We start from the raw sequence: 16,645 nt of genomic DNA, 5'->3' as shown, positions 1-16,645 counted from the left end.
CAGTTCAGCCTAGTAGATTTATGTGGGTCCCACTGATTGGATGTCTCTACGTGGTCTGACCCGCCCTTGTATCTGGGCTTTGCTACCTTTGGCTACTAGCTAGGGAGACAGTATGCATGCCCCACTGATTGGCTGTCTCTACCTGGCCTGACCTGCCCTTGTATCTGGGCTTTGCAAGTAAGTTCCTCCAGGAGGGGCAGGGTCAATCTAAGTTTATTGCATAGGGTCAATCTAAGTTTACTGCATAGTGTTCATCTAAGTTTACTGCATAAACAACAAAATGGCTCCCTCTGATTATGTAGGTCCTTACATTCCCCACTTCTCGTTGGAGATTAGTCAAATCCTTTACTTTTCAGCCAGTTCTATGTTATATTGAGCATGTAAGTCTAACTTATATTGAACATGTAAGTCTAACGTTTTGATCGCTCTAGTTTTCTTTTGTACAAATGACACTAGTGCACACTCGGCTGATGCGTTAGCCATTTACCACTTTGTATACCTTTTCCATTTTTCCTAAAGTCATTCACCTAATTTCCCACCTGTACTTTACATAAACAGGAAACAATAGGAGCAACAATACACTCATATCAATAAGAGCAACAAGAAACTCATAGTCTTTTGAGTCTTAGCTTTAGTCCACAGTCAGCGGGGTCCATTGGCTGTGGTTTCCATCTCTGGGGGTGTCCTTGTCCTTGTCCTCGGCACATTTGTTGTGACCCATGTGAATCCAGGCCCTGATGCCTTCTACTTTTATTGCTGTGGGGGTGGTCAGCATGACAGTAAATGGTCCCTTCCAGCAAGGTTTGAAGCTTCCCATTTGGTGGTGATGTATCCAAACCAAGTCTCCGGCTTGGTAAGGATGTGGTTCCACCTCTGTTTTAGTGTGGAGCATTTGGATGCCTGTGTGGTTTCTTTTTAAGACAGACTGTAATGCCTGCAGTGACTGGAGTACAGACTGATCAGTCATTTCTGCTAGGACAACCTCTTGTAGTCAAGGGCAGTGTGGGGGTGGTCTCCTGGACATTATTTCAAATTGGTTCACCTTGTTTAAGTAGGGTGTACATCGTGCCCTGGGGAGGGCAAAAGGAAGGAGATCCACCCATCCACTGACAGTCTCCAGAATTAGCTTTGTCAAGGTCTCTTTAAGAGTCTGGTTCATTTTCTCTAATTGCCCGGAACTCTGGGGCCTGTAGGCACAATGTAGTTTCCAATTAGTGCCCACAGCCTTGGACAAGGCCTATGAGACTGAACTCACAAATGCAGGGCCATTGGCCCAATCATGAGATGAAGCCAAAAGCTAGGAATTATTTCTTCTAATAGCTTTTTGGCTACCACTCCCACCGTCTCATGTTTGGTGGAAAAAGCCACTACCCCGCCTGAGAAGGTATCGAGAAAAACTAACATATACTTGTGCCAATATTTTCAGGAGTTCATCTCTGTAAAATCTATTTCCCAACAAATTCCTGGTTCCTTATCTCTTTCTCTTTTCCCTCTTCCCATTTTAGTTCCTCCCACATTAACTGCCTGGCATAGAGAACATCTATCAACTATATCCTGAACCATGCACCCTAATATAGAAACCTAGAACTGATTTCCTATAAGTTCCTTGAGATTTCCTGTCCCCAGATGAGTACCCTGATGTATCTGGTTTTCTAACTTCATACCTAATCTCCGAGGACGAATTGACTTTCTTGTTTTAGTCTTATCCCCATACCCCTCATATTCCAGTTTAGCCCATTTTTATAAATATTTAAATCTTCCTCTGAATAGTCCAGTTTTTCTGGTAGGGTTGGAGACGGGAGTGTAACCAGCTCTTGCACTGTTTCTTGGGCTGCTTGCTTTGTGGCTCGATCTGCTAATTGGTTTCCTTTTGAAATCAGTTCAGTCCCCTTTTAATGTCCTGGGCAATGCATAATGGCCACATCTTTTGGGTCCCAAATAACCTGAAGGAGAGCTAAAATTTCTCCTCTGTTTTTAATTCCCTTTCCTTCTGCTGTTAATAGCTCCCTTTCTTTATAAATAGTCCCATGAATATGGAGAGTAGCAAAGGCGTACCTGCTGTCTGTATAGATGTTGGTGGTTTTACCTTTGGCCATTTGGAGTGCTTTGGTGAGTGCAATCAGCTCCTCTTTTTGCACTGATGTTCCGTGTGGCAGAGTTGCCATCCAGAGTTCCTGCTCAGGGGAAACCACCGCAGCTCCCACATACATCTTTCCATAGACCATGTAGCTACTTCAGTCTGTGTAAAGAGTCATCTGCGAATCCAGAAAGGGAATGTCTCTGAGGTCTGGCCTTACTCCTGTGAATTGGGTTAGTACCTGCCCACAATCGTGTGGATGGCCATCCAGCTCCACTGGCAGAAGTGTAGCTGGATTTAGCACCACTCAGGGCTGGAAGGTAACTCTTGTTTCATTGAGGAGGAGAGCGTGATACCCCATCACTTGGCCGTTCGTCATTCATCAATCGGGTGGAGTCTGGAGAAGAGCCTTAATAGCATGAGTGGTGGTCAAGATGAGATTTTGACACAAAGACAATTTACATGCATCCTTGACCAGCAGGGCCCAGGCAGCAATTATGTGGAGGTAAAGGGGGAACCCAGCTTCTACTGGATCTACTTTCTTGCTAATATAGGCTATTGGCCTTTGCCAAGGCCCCAGAGTCTGAGTCAAAACTCCTTTGACCACCCCTGCTTTTTCATCCACATACAAGTGGAAGGGCTTGTTAACATTTGGGATGGCCAATGCTGAGGCACTCAGTAAGGCTGTTTTTAATTCCCAAAATGCTCCTTCAGCCTCAGCTGTCCACCCTATCATAGTGAGCCCCCCTTTTGCCAGTTCATAGTGAACTGGGCAATCTCCGCACACTGCGGTATCCTCAGCCTACAGTAGCTCACCATCCCAAGAAACTCCCTCACTTGTCAGGATGTGGTTGGGCGGGGGTATCGGGTGATCACCTGTTTCCAGGACTCAGACAGTGAACACACTCCCTCGTGGAGATCAAATCCTTGATAAGTGGTGTGGCTCTGACAGAGCTGCGCTTTCCTTGTTGACACAAAATACCGTTTTTCCTGCAGAGTCTTTAAGAGAGCTCTTTTCCTCTGCAAGCATGAGTCATAGTCCTCAGAAGCTCTCAGCAAGTAATCAACATAGCGTAACAGAGTGACTCCCAGATTGCAGGTTCTGTACTCATGTAAATCCTCATGTAGTGCCTCTTCGAAGATAGTGAGTGAATTCTTGAATCCTTGGGGAAGTCTTTTCCAAGTAAGCTGGCCTTGGAACTCTTCCTGTGGGTCAGACCACTCAAAATATAAAGGGGCTGAGATTCCTTTACTAAAAATATGCAGAAAAATGCATCCTTGAGATCTAAGACAATATACACAGTTCTTCTGGGGCCCAGAGGGAGATTAGGATCTAGGGGTTAGATACCATCGGGTGGATATCTTCAACCCATTTATTACCTTCCCACAAGTCCTGAACGGGCTGTTATGTCCTTTTTGATGGGCAGCAAAGGTGTGTTCCATGGAGATTTGCATGGAACTAGAATCCCATCTCCTCGGAGGTGGTTAATGTGCTTTCTGATCCCTTCCTTTGCTTCCTACTGCCAGATGTGAACAGCCATAGCTGCTGCTTTTAATTGTACCACCAGTGGAGGTTGTCCCTTGGCCAAGCCAAGGGGCTTCCCTTCTGCCCAGACTTCGGGAAACTTGAACTGTCATATTTGCCAAAGGCTACCCTCTTTGTATCCTCTGATTTTGAGACTGGCTCATAAAGGAGGTATTCGTCTTCTGCTGCCATAAGCCTATGCACAGTGGGTTATCCCAAGGTTACAGTCATGTCTCCTTCTGAGAACTGAATGCCAGCCCGTTACTTGTGGAGGAGATCTCTTCCCATCAAGATATCTGGGGGCATTTTGGAGTACCAAAAATCGGTGTTTAACTACTCCCAAGGCCAAATTTAAGGTCCTCTCTGTTGTCAGTTTATGTCTTTCTGTGCCATTTAATCCTTGTACACAGAATTCCTCTCCAGATAGTTTTCCCATAGGTTTAAGTAATGATGAAAATTGGGCTCTCATGTCCACCAAAAAACGAATTGATTTCCCCTACACTTTATGTTTTACCCATGGTTCAGGATGGGGCTCTGATCCATGGCCCATTCAGTCTCTGGCCACCAGAGACTTCTTTTCGTCTTCTTTTTGGGGCACTCTTTGGACCAATGTCCTTTTCCCTTATAGTAAGTGCACTGATCTAAATATAAGTCTTCCAGCCTGCCTCCTCTGTATTGAGGCTTTTCCTTCCCTTTACCATCCCCTACCTGCCTTTCTCTTTTCCATTGACCTCTTTCCCCCTGTATCCTTCCCGTTTCATGTAATGCCAAAGCCTTAACCAGTTTTTTTGTCTATTTTTCATCCTCTTGTGCATCCCTGTTGATAAACACCTTTTCTGCTATTCCCACTAACTCAGTCAGATTCTTCCCTTCAAATCCTTCAATTTTCTGATGTTTCCTATATTTGGGGTGGACTGACTGGCAAATCAAGAATGTCTAAATGAGCTATTGTGAAACTTCCCTGAAGTTTACCTCAAGTTGTCTAGCTCAGGCAAACAAACATTTAAATACAATCAAGTCTCAAATTTAACATCCATAAAGGTGTGTTACTAAAACATAATTTTTCTCTCTAAAATAACTGTCATTTCCAGATTCAGCCAAATCAGGACTAATTTATTTGAAAAATATGTCCAGTTTTAACAAACTTGGCCTAATTTTTTACATACCCTCAGCAAGAACACTGAGTGATCATATAAATCTTTAGAATCTGCTTTGCTGAAACTTCTAATAAGGAATCTCTATGTTGAACTTATAGTACCCTCTCCAGGCCAGAAGCCAAGCTACATACTTGCCATAAGACATGCCTGACATAACTGTCAATTTGGGAGAATTCCTCTTCCTGAAGTCCCCAATGTACCCTGAGGTTCCTGCACCTCCCATGATATAACATCCTTTACACACCTGGTCCGGCTGCTGGGAACTTTGTAAGCAAGGTATCAGGCCAACAGTTCGAAAGGTCTTTACGGTTCCAGGTTTTATAAAGTCAACCTTACTTCCTTTAATATCTCTAGTCATATCTGTGTCTTTTCGAATATGACATACCAGTCAAAGCCTTGGTAAAATAACCAGTGTTTACAATGGTGTCCTATTATAAGGAGAAGAGATTCTTATTGAACTTATGCAAATGACTGATTACCATGGAAGAAAGAATACTTGATGAGACCTCTTGGTTTCAGAGGGTTCAGATAGAAAGAGTTGAATATCTTGATTTGTTTACAAACGACTAATTTTCCATCTCTGTCAGTTATAGATAACTTAAGAAAAATTTTCCCTAGTCTGGAAGAGCAAACATTACAGAACCATTGATGTTTAAAATAAGACAAAACATCAAGAGATAGAACATTACAATCTTTCAGTACACCTAGTCTCATGTTACTAATTCTGGCTTAGTCCAAATGCAGCTTTTACTTCTGTAAATTCTTACCCATTTCAGTTCCAGGATTTCAATATATCTAAGTCCTGTATTTATCCTGAAAGTCTTTCCATATTAATTCCCTTTAAGGCAGAAGTCATTTTACAAGAAAATTCTTAGAAGGTAAATTTACGAATTAGTTATGCACAAAACACGTTCACCAGCAGATTTCAAAAGCGCAAACCCAGTTCCAGCACCACCGCTCTAGCATTTTATCCCATTTGGTTAAGACCTAGATGAGAACAAATCTAATTCCATCTGTCATTCAAGAAACCCTTCACAGTTTCAGGTTACCAAAGACATTGAGATCTAGTTTAACAATTACCCATTAAAACTCTGAGACAGACAATTAACCATCAGTTTAGTCTTCTCTTTGTTAACAGATTTCACATTCCACATGGGCCAACTCCATTTCAGATGCCATGCTCTCCTTCCAGCAAGGAAGAGGTGCTGGGCAGTCCACATAGGGCCAAGGAAGACAGGAATTCCCCGAAACAGATGGGCTTTCAGTAGCTGCTTTGGGAATATTCCTTAAAGTCTGTCTCGAGTTAGACTAACCCCATTTGGTTCCAGTCATGAATGCTTAACACACAAAATGAGTGAGAGAGAAGCCCCACATCTATTATGAGGAACAGAGAGATGAAAGTCAGAGTCCCCTTATTCTCTGCTTGCCTCATTCCTTCAATCACAGCAAACAACACAACAGACAACAGAAAGACAGGACAAGACAACTGCAGGCCCAGTGGTCCTTCCACTGTTGAGGATTTTCTAGGGGGACTCGAAACCCCTGACTGCCTTGTGGGAACATGAACCCTCTGGTGACTGCTCAGGGGGAATCTAACCCCCAGAAACGACAGGGGACTCGAAACCCCTGCTGACCGCTCAGTGAATCGCTAACTCCCCGAAATGGTGGTGGACTCGAGCACTCTGACCTCCCATGGGGACTCGAACAACCTGGAGATCTACCAGGGAGGGAAGAGGCATCACTGCATCCACTCCAGCCCTGGGGAGCATGGCTACAAAAATTTCTCCCTTTTGGTCCATACCCTGGACCTCCGCGACCAGATACAGAGGATCCCATGATCTTACCTCCAGAGGCTATTCCCAGAAATTTTTATGCTGGCTCAGATCTCCTCGTTTGATCCTGGAGGAGTCCCCAGTGTTAGGGTCCCTAATCAAGGGAGGGAGACTGATACAAAGTGAAGGTCAGAAAAACTTTATTTCATGTCAAGCATTGAGAATCTAACTTACCCGGTGAAAGCCATCTCTTGCAAAGAGGTTAACCCTCCCAGCCTCACAGACTAAGTTTTACAGTGGTAGTTCAGCTGGGCTATACACAGGTGGCGAAAGAGATTGAAATACAGAGAAAACTGTACAGTCATCTTAGATTACACACGGGCACTCAATTGAAATCCAATTCACCCTAGTAGATATATGAATGCCCCACTGATTGGATGTCTCTATCTGACCTGACTGGCCCTTGTATCCGGGCTTTGCTACCTGGGTCTGGTAGCTAAGGAGATAATATGCGCAGCCCAGTGAATGGCTGTCTTTATCTGGCATTATCTGCCTTGTATCTGGGCTTTGCAAATAAGTTCCTCTGGGAGGGACAGGGTCAACATAAGTTTACTGCAGAGGGTCAACATTAGGGTTGGGCAAGGTGATGGCAGGCCCTATCTGCAGACCCTGAAGGCAGCTCCATGAGATTTGAAATTAGGGCGACTGGGAGGCAGGAGCACAGGGTTTTCTGTCTGGATTGTGTGTTTCAGATGGCCACAGAATGGAGGGGTGGCCTCATGGAGCCATGGGAGATTCTTCCTCTGTGGGTCTGTGGGGATTCTGCCAAGCTCCCAGGAGTTTGCTGTCTTTCTGGTGGAAGGGAAGAATGCTGTTTTCCGTATCAGGGGTCCCGCCAAAATAGGGATTCCAGAGACGGGTTCTGGGTCAGGGCACCTGGAGAACCCGACCATGGGTCAGGGTTTGAGCCTAGGGCCATAGCATGTCTGACATGAGGACCCTTGGATCCGCAAACGAGGGGGCTTGTTTGATAGCAGGCACAGACTGAGGGTCACAATGCATGTTTGTGCCCAGGTGGACCACATGGGTGGGTGTGGTTTCATGGACATGCAGCTGACTCCAACTCTGAGGGTTTGACCCCCCATCCCACATCAAGGCTTCCAGCCATGGGGAAGGAGGGGTACCCTTTTGTGCTTCAGGTTTCCATAAACTGGGATTAGAGCTAAGGTCTGGGGACAGATGCCTGAATACCCAGGTTTTGTAGAGATGACAGCCTCGGGCCATGGGGGTCCTACCTGCAGGATATGGGGCCCGCTGTCTGGGTGGCTGATGGGAGGTCGGGGCTCAGGCTGTGTCAGACAGAGCCTTAGTGCACAGGGCAGCCTCTGATTGTGGAGTGCGTCAAGGCCTGTGCAGGTGGATCCTCATGTGGGGATTCTGGGCAGATCCCTAGGGCCCTTCTTCTTTCTGGAGGGCAGGCAGAAGGCTGCACTGTGGCTCCAGAATTCCCAATCTCGAGGGCCTGTGGGTCAGGACTGTGAGAACAGAAGTCTTAAAACACAAGGTACAGTTCAGTTCAATGCGGACTGCATGGCAGTTCCACTGTGCAGTGGCTGATTCGAGATATCCAGCACCTGTGTCAGGGCAAGTGTCAGATATTTGCTCACGCTGGAGTTCATGTCCATGATGGCCGTCTAATGCAGGGGTGGGCTCATGAAACCTTGGAGGTTTCCCCATGCTGGGGCTTGTGAGCTTCTCCAAACAGCATGGTATCCTTCTGTGGGACAGGTTGATTGCAGTTGGATGGCTCCAGGTTCCCCCATATGGAAAGGTTTGATAGCAGAGCTCTCCTCATGGATGCCTGGAAATCCCAAATTAGGTTACCACTGCAGCCCAGGAACATGGAATTTTCAATTGGTGCCACTGGGGTGAAGAGCTCAGGGCGCTGAGTTGACAGGGAATCCCATGCTGATGGGTCACAATCTAAGACCATATACACAGTTCTTCTGGGGCCCAGGAGGGAGAGGAGGGTATAGGGGTTAGACACCATCGGGCGGATATCTTCAACCCATCTATTAACTTCCTGCAAGTCCTGAATGTGTTGGTCCTCCCCAGTCTCAGCCTTTTTGATGGCAGTAAAGGTGTGTTCCATGAAGATTTGCAGGGAACTAGGATCCTGTCTCCTCAGAGGTCGTTAGTGTGTTTTCTGATCCCTTCCTTTGCTTCACGAGGGGTCGAACTGCTGGACGCTAACAGTCATAGCCATCACTTTTCATTGTATCTCCACTGGAGGCTGTCCCTGGGCAAAGCCAGGGGGCTTCCCTTCTGCCCAGACTTTGGGAATCTCAACTTATAGGGTTTGGTGAAGTCTCACCCTCTTTGTCTCCTCTGGTTTTGAGACTGGCTCATAAGGGAAGTATTCATCTACTACTGCCATACTGCTGCACAGTGGGTTGTCCCAAGTTTACAGTCGTGTCTCCTTCTGAGAACTGAATACCAGCCCGTAACTTGTGGAGGAGATCTATTCCCATCAAGTTATTTGGGGGCATTATAGAGTACCAAAAATCAGTGTTTAACTACTCCTGAGGCCAAATTTAAAGTCTTCTCTGTTGTCCATTTATGTCTTTCTGTGCCATTTGCTCCTTGTACCCAGACTTCCTCACCAGATAGTTTTCATGTAGGTTTAAGTAATGATGAAAATTGGGCTCCCGTGTCCACCAAAAAACCAACTGATTTCCCCTCCACTTCAATTTTTACCCAAGGTTTGGGGAGGGGCTCTGAACCATGTCCCCTTCAGTCTCTGGTGGCGAGCATTGCTGTATTCCTTTTGGAGCACTCCCAGGCCCAATGTCCTTTTTCCTTACAGTAAGCACACTGATCTAAATCTAAGTCTTCCAGCCTGCCTCCTCTGTACTTCTTTCCATTTAACACCCCCTACCTGCTTTTCCCTTTTCCATTGACCTCTTTCCCCATGACTCCTTCCCGCCTCATGTAATGCCAAAACATTAACCAGTTTTTTTGTCTGTTTTTCATCCTCTTGTGCATTCCTGTTGTTAAACACCTTTCCTTTTTTTAAAGATTTTATTTATTTATTTGACAGAGGGAGAGATCACAAATAAGCAGAGAGGCAGGCATAGAGGGAGGGAGAAGCAGGCTCCCTGTTGAGCAGAGAGCCCGATGTGGGACTTGATCCCAGGACGCCAAGATCATAACCTGAGCCAAAGGCAGAAGCTCTAACCCACTGAGCCACCCAGGCATACTGACAGTCAGATTTTAAAGATATACTTTTCCGTTTGCATTGCTAAGGGGTTAATATCTGTGGGGTTAACACTTTGGTACCAGGTAAGTTATCTCTTTCTGATCAACCTAACAACTTTAGCATACATCAGTGATTTTTGCCTGAATTGGTATTTATTTGGGGTTACAAAAATTGATTTTCTAATTCAATCATTCCTTCTATAGTTATTACTGGATTTCTTCTGTAGAGAAGAGATATTCTTTCATTATCCCACTCTACCCGCTTTTCCTAATCTCTTTCTCTTCCCCTATGTGCCACTCTATATTTGCTGATTTTTTAAATTCCTTTTTAGCATAGAATAATTCATTATTTTTGCACCACACCCAGTGCACCATCCAATACATGCCCTCCTTAATACCCACCACCTGGCTCCCCCAACCTCCCACCAACCGCCCCTTCAAAACCCTCAGACTGTTTTTCAGAGTCCATAGTCTCTCATGGTTCAACTCCCCTTCCAATTTCCCTCAACTCCCTTTTCCTCTCCATGTCATCCATGTCATTTGTTATGCTCCACAAATAAGTGAAACCATATAATACTTGACTCTCTCTGCTTCACTTATTTCACTCAGCATAATCTCTTCCAGTCCCGTCCATGTTGCTACAAAAGTTGGGTATTCATCCTTTCTGATGGAGGCATAATACTTCATACTGTATATGAACCACATCTTCCTTATCCATTCGTCCGTTGAAGGGCATCTTGGTTCTTTCCACAGTTTGGTGACCATGGCCATTGCTGCTATAAACATTGGGGTACAGATGGCCCTTCTTTTCACTAAATCTGTATCTTTGCTGTAAATAACCCATAGTGCAATTGCAAGGTCATAGGGAAGCTCTATTTTTTATTTCGTGAGGAATCTCCACACTGTTCTCCAAAGTGGCTGCACCAACTTGCATTCCCACCAACAGTGTAAGAGGGTTCCCCTTTCTCAACATCCACTCCAAAACACGTTGTTTCCTGTCTTGCTAATTTTGTCCATTCTAACTGGTGTCAGGTGGTATCTCAATGTGGTTTTAATTTGAATCTCCCTGATGGCTAGTGAGGATGAACATATTCTCATGTGTCTGATTGTCATTTGTATGTCTTCATTGGAGAAGTGTCTGTTCATATCTTCTGTTTTGATATGATTATATCTTGTGTGTGTGTGGAGTTTGAGAAGTTCTCCACACACACACAAGATATAATCATATCAAAAAAATGGGCAGATCCTATATATCAACCTTTATAGATCCTGGATATCAACCTTTTGTCTGTACTGTCATTTGCATATATGTTCTCCCATTCCGTGGGTTGCCTTTTTGTTTTTTTGACTGTTTCCTTTGCTGTGCAGAAGCTTTGGATGTTGATGAAGTCCCGAAAGTTCAATTTTGCTTTTGTCTCCTTTGCCTTTTTGACATATCTTGATAGAAGTTGCTCTGGCTGATATCAAAGAGGTTACTGCCTATGTTCTCCTCTAGGATTCTGATGGATTTCTGTCTCACTTTGAGGTCTTTTATCCATTTTGAGGTTATCTTTGTGTACAGTGTAAGAGAATGGTCGAGTTTCATTCTTCTACATATAGCTGTCCAGTTTTCCCAGCACCAGTTTTTGAATAGACTGTCTTTTTTTCCAATGTATATTTTTTTCCTACTTTATCGAAGATTATTTGACCAAAGAGTTGAGGGTCCATATATGGGCTCTCCACTCTGTTCCACTGGTCTATGTGTCTTTTTTTTTTTTTTTTTATGCCAGTACCATGCTGTCCTGGTGATCACAGCATTGTAGTAAAGCTTGAAATCAGGTAACGTGATGCCGCCAGTTTTGTTTTTGTTTTTCAACATTTCCTTAGCAATTCTGGGTCTCTTCTGATTCCATACAAATTTTAGGATTATTTGCTCCAGCTCTGAAAAATACCGGTGGAATTTTGATCAGAATGGCATTAAAAGTGTAGATTGCTCTAGGCAGTATAGACATTTCAACAATGATTATTCTTTTGATCCAAGAGCATGGAGTTGTCTTTCATCTTTTTGTGTCTTCTACAGTTTCTTTCATGAGTATTCTATAGTTCCTTGAGTACAGATCCTTTACCTCTTTGGTTAGGTTTATTCCCAGGTATCTTATGGTTCTTGACGCTATAGTAAATGGAATCGATTCTCTAATTTCCCTTTCTGTATTTTCATTATTAGTGTATAAGAAAGCCACTGATTTATGTACATTGAATTTGTATCCGGCCACGTTACTGAATTGCTGTATGAGTTCTAGTAGTTCGGGGGTGGAGTCTTTTGGGTTTTCCGTATAAAGAATCATGTCATCTGTGAAGAGAGAGTGTTTGACTTCTTCCTTGCCAATTTGGATAACCTTTATTTCTCTTTGTTGTCTGATTGCTGTAGCTAGGACTTCTAATACTATGTTGAACAAGAATGGTGAGAGTGGGCATCCTTGTCGTGTTCCTGCTCTCAACAGGAAAGCTGCAATCTTTTTCCCATTGAGGATGATATTTGCAGTGGGTGTTTCATAGATAGATTTTATGACGTTCAGAAATGGTCCCTCTATCCCTATATTTTGAAGCGTTTTAATCAGGGACGGATGATGGACTTTGGCAAATGCTTTTTCTGCATCGATTGAGAGGACCATGTGGCTCTTCTATCTTCTCTTATTGATTTGTTCTATCACATTGATAGATTTGTGAATGTCGAACCATCCTTGTAACCCAGAGATGAATCCCACCTGGTCATGGTGGATAATCTTTTTAATGTGCTTCTGGATCCTCTTGACTAGGATCTTGTTGAGAATCTTAGATAAATATTCATCAGTGATATTGGTTTGAAATTCTCCTTTTTGGTAGGGTCTTTGCCTGTTTCGGGATCAGGGTAATGCTGGCTTCATAAAAAGAGTCTGGAAGTTTTCCTTCTGCTTCAATTTTTTGGAAGAGCTTCAGGAAAATAGGTGTTATTTCTTCTTTGAAAGTTTGGTAGAATTCCCCAGGGAATCCGTCATGACCTGGGCTCTTGTTTTTTGGGAGGTTTTTGATCACTGCTTCAATCTCGTTACTAGATATGGGTCTATTCGGGTTTCCAATTTCTTCCTGTTTCAATTTTGGGAGTTTATAGTTTTCCAGGAATGCATCCATTTCATCTAGGTTGCTTGGCTTATTGGCATATAACTGTTGGTAATAATTTCTGATGATTGTTTCTATTTCCTTGATGTTTTTTGTGATCTCTCCCTTTTCATTCATAATTTTATTAATTTGGGCTTTCTCTCTTTTCTTTTGGATTACTGTGGCCAATGTTTTATCGATCTTATTGATTCTTTCAAAAAACCAGCTTCTAGTTTTATTGATACCTTCTACAGTGTCTCTCGTTTCTACCTCATTGAACTCTGCTCTAATCTTGATTCTTTCCCTTCTTATGTGTGGAGTTGTTTTAATTTGTTTTTGATTCTCCAGCTCTTTAAGGTGTAGAGACAGCTGGTGTATTCTGGATTTTTCAGTATTTTTTGAGGGAGGCTTGGATGGTTCTGTATTTCCTCCTTAGTACCCACTTTGCTGTATCCCATAGGTTTTAGTCTGAAGTGTCTTCATTCTCATTGTTTTCCATGAATTCTTTAAGTTCTTCTTTGATCTCCTGGTTGATCCAAGCATTCTTAAGCAAGGTGTTCATTAGCTTCCAGGTGTTTGAGTTCCTTCCGAAATTTTCCTTGTGATTGAACTCCAGTTTCAAAGCATTGTGGTCTGAGAATATGCAGGGAATAATGTCAGTCTTTTGGTATCATTTTAGTCCTGCTTTGTGATCGAGTATGCGGTCTATTCTGGGGAAGGTTCCATGTGCACTTGAGAAGAATGAGTATTCTGTTGTTTTAGGGTGAAATGTTCCGTATATATGTATAAGGTCCATCTGGTCCAATGTTTCATTCAGTGCTCTTTTTTCTTTATTGATTTTCTGCTTAGATGATCTATTACTGAGAGAGTTGTGTTCAGATCTCCTACTCTTAATGTATTCATATCAATATGACTCTTTATCTTGATTAATAGTTTTCTTATGTAATTGGTGCTCCCATATTGGGGGCATAGATATTCACAATTGTTAGATCATCTTGGCGGATAGTCCCTTTGAGAATTATGTAGTGTCCTTCTGTATCTCTGACTATAGTCTTTAGTTTAAAATCTAATTTATCTGATATGAAAATATCTCCCCCGGCCTTCTTTTGAGGCCCATTGGCATGAAAGATGCTTCTGCATCCCTTCACTTTGAGTCTGGGTGTATCTTTAGGTTCACAACGGGTATCTTGTAGACAACATATGGATGGGTCCTGTCATTTTATCCAATCTGCAACCTTTGTCATTTTATGGGCACATTTAGGCCATCCACATTGAGAGTGATTATTGATAGATAAGTTTTTATTGACATTGTGTTACCTTTGAAGTCTTTCTTTCTGTAGATTGCCTCTATATTTCTGTTCAATGATATTTTTAGGATTTTTTCTCTTTTATAGAACTCCCCTTAATATTTCTCTTTTATAGAACTCCCTTAATATTTCTTGCTTTGTCAGCTGGTTACATAGTCTTTTAAGCCTTGCCGGTCTTGAAAACTCTTTATGTGTCCATACATTTTGAAAGTCATTCTTGTGGATAAAGTATTCTTGGCTGCACGTGTCAGCTGGTTAGGTACTCTTTTAAGCCTTGCCGGTCTTGGAAACTCTTTATGTCTCCATCCATTTGAAAATCCGTCTTGCTGGATAAAGTATTCTTGGCTGCATGTTCTTCTCATTTAGTGCCCTGAATATATCTTGCCAGACCTTTCTGGCTTGCCAGGTCTCTGTGGACAGGTTTGACATTATTCTGATGGGTTTTCCTTTGTACATAATTAGCCTCTTTGTCCTCGTGGTTTTCAAGAGATTGTATCTACAATTAAGACTTATCAGTTTTACAATCAGGTGCCCTGATGTCTTTTTAGAATCTATAATCTTGGAGGGAGATCTTTCTGCCTCTAGTACATGAACGCTGTTTCCATTCGTGAGATTGGGAAAATTTTCATCTAGAACTTCTTCCACTATATCTTCTAGACTTCTTTCTTTCTCCTCCCCTTCAGGGATTCCAATAATTCTGATGTTGGAACGTTTCATGGTATCATTTATTTCCCTGATTCTTTTTTGTGGTTTCTAAGCTGTTTGTTCCAGGCTTCCTCCTGATCCTTTCTGTTTGTCCTCCAGATCACTAATTCTATCTTCTGCCTCAGTTAACCTAGCTTTTAGAGAATTTAGAATAGACTGGAACTCACTGAGAGCTTTGTGAACATCACCCCTGTTGGCTTTCCGTTTTTCCCTAATCAATTCCGTTTGGTCAACCATGGCTTTCTTCAACCTACCTATTGCCTGGATAATTGTTAGCCTGAATTCTTTTCCTTAAATATTATCTACGTCGATAGCCATTAGCTCTGTTGTAGAAGGCCCATCCTCTGTATTATTTTTTTGTTGGGCATTCCTCCTCCTAGTCATTTTGGTGAGAGATGACTGAACGGATGTAGCTGTATGTATCGACTGTGTTGCAGTCAAGGTGCACCCTGGAACTCTTCTGAGAAATCATGATTCCCCACCCAAACGAGAGAAAAAAGAAAAGAAAAGGAAAAAGAGAGAGGGAGAGAGAGAGAGAGAGGGAAAAAAGGTTAGATAAAAGAGAAGACTCAGCCCAAATGGGACCCAAGGTAAGATTTATGAAGTATACAAACAAAAACAGACAAACAAAAAGACTAATAAAAGTGTATGATAAGGGAGAGAAAAAAAAATATATATGCTAACAACAACAAAAAGGAAGAACCTCGTCAAAAAGAACCCCAAGTATAAGATTTATATACTATCAGGACAAACAAAAATACACAGAAACACTGGTGGAAGAAAAAGTTGGGAGAGTGGTTATAAATTCTCAGTGTGGGCGAGGAAGTTTATTTTGATTCTTCCTGGATGTATCTTGATATCTTTGTTAAAGGACTCAACTTCCTAAGATAAAGGGGGATTCAAGATTGGTTTACCTGTAGCGATAGCATTGATTGGGAAAGGGGGTTACCTTGAAGTTTAACTCTATATGAATATTAGAAAATAAAAATAAAAAAAGAATAAACTAGACTAAACTAAACTAAAATTTAAAAAAAATAAAAAAATAGAAAAGCAAAAGAAAAACACGGGTGTATGTATCAAAAAGTTCAGATTAGAAGGTTATTATGGAATTTGATGTACTGGACATCTCACCGTGATCGTAAATAGGTTAAAAATTATCTATATAAAAAATGAACCAGAATAGTGGGAACGAGTTAAAAATAAAAGTTGTATCTATGAAGTAGAGGTGGTTGTTCTCTTTTCTTTTTTTTTTTTCTTTCCTGGTTGGTTTTCTGGGGGGAGGGGCCTGCCACGTGGGTTTTCAGTCAATGAAGTTCCCTGAGTTAAGTCCTCCCGCCCCCCTCAAGCTGGTGGTCTCTGAGGAAACCTGTTTTTCAGGCTTTTGTTCTCTGGAGACTTCTTATGTTTGTTTGTTCATTTTTGTTTTTGTTTTTTCTCTCACTTTGACAGCTTTTGATGCTTTTCGGGGTTTAGAGGAAAGCAAACTGCACCCTGACCTCCCTCTCAGATAGAAGGCACCAATTGCTCCCCTGTTGTGGCTGCAGAGCTCTGGAAGTGTAGATTCTGAGTCGCGGTCCCTGGAGATGCAGGATCTCCTCTTGTACCCAAAACCAAGGCCGCGGCTGGATGCCCACTGGGGTCTTCTGTCCCCATAGAGATCCAGACATGTATAATTCTGATCTCAGGTTGATTCCATGGGTGATTGAAGTTCTTTGGTAAGTAATCCACTC

Source organism: Meles meles, chromosome Y (genome assembly GCF_922984935.1).
Source record: "Meles meles chromosome Y, mMelMel3.1 paternal haplotype, whole genome shotgun sequence".
Taxonomy (NCBI): domain Eukaryota; kingdom Metazoa; phylum Chordata; class Mammalia; order Carnivora; family Mustelidae; genus Meles; species Meles meles.
This window is presented reverse-complemented; position numbering follows the sequence as displayed.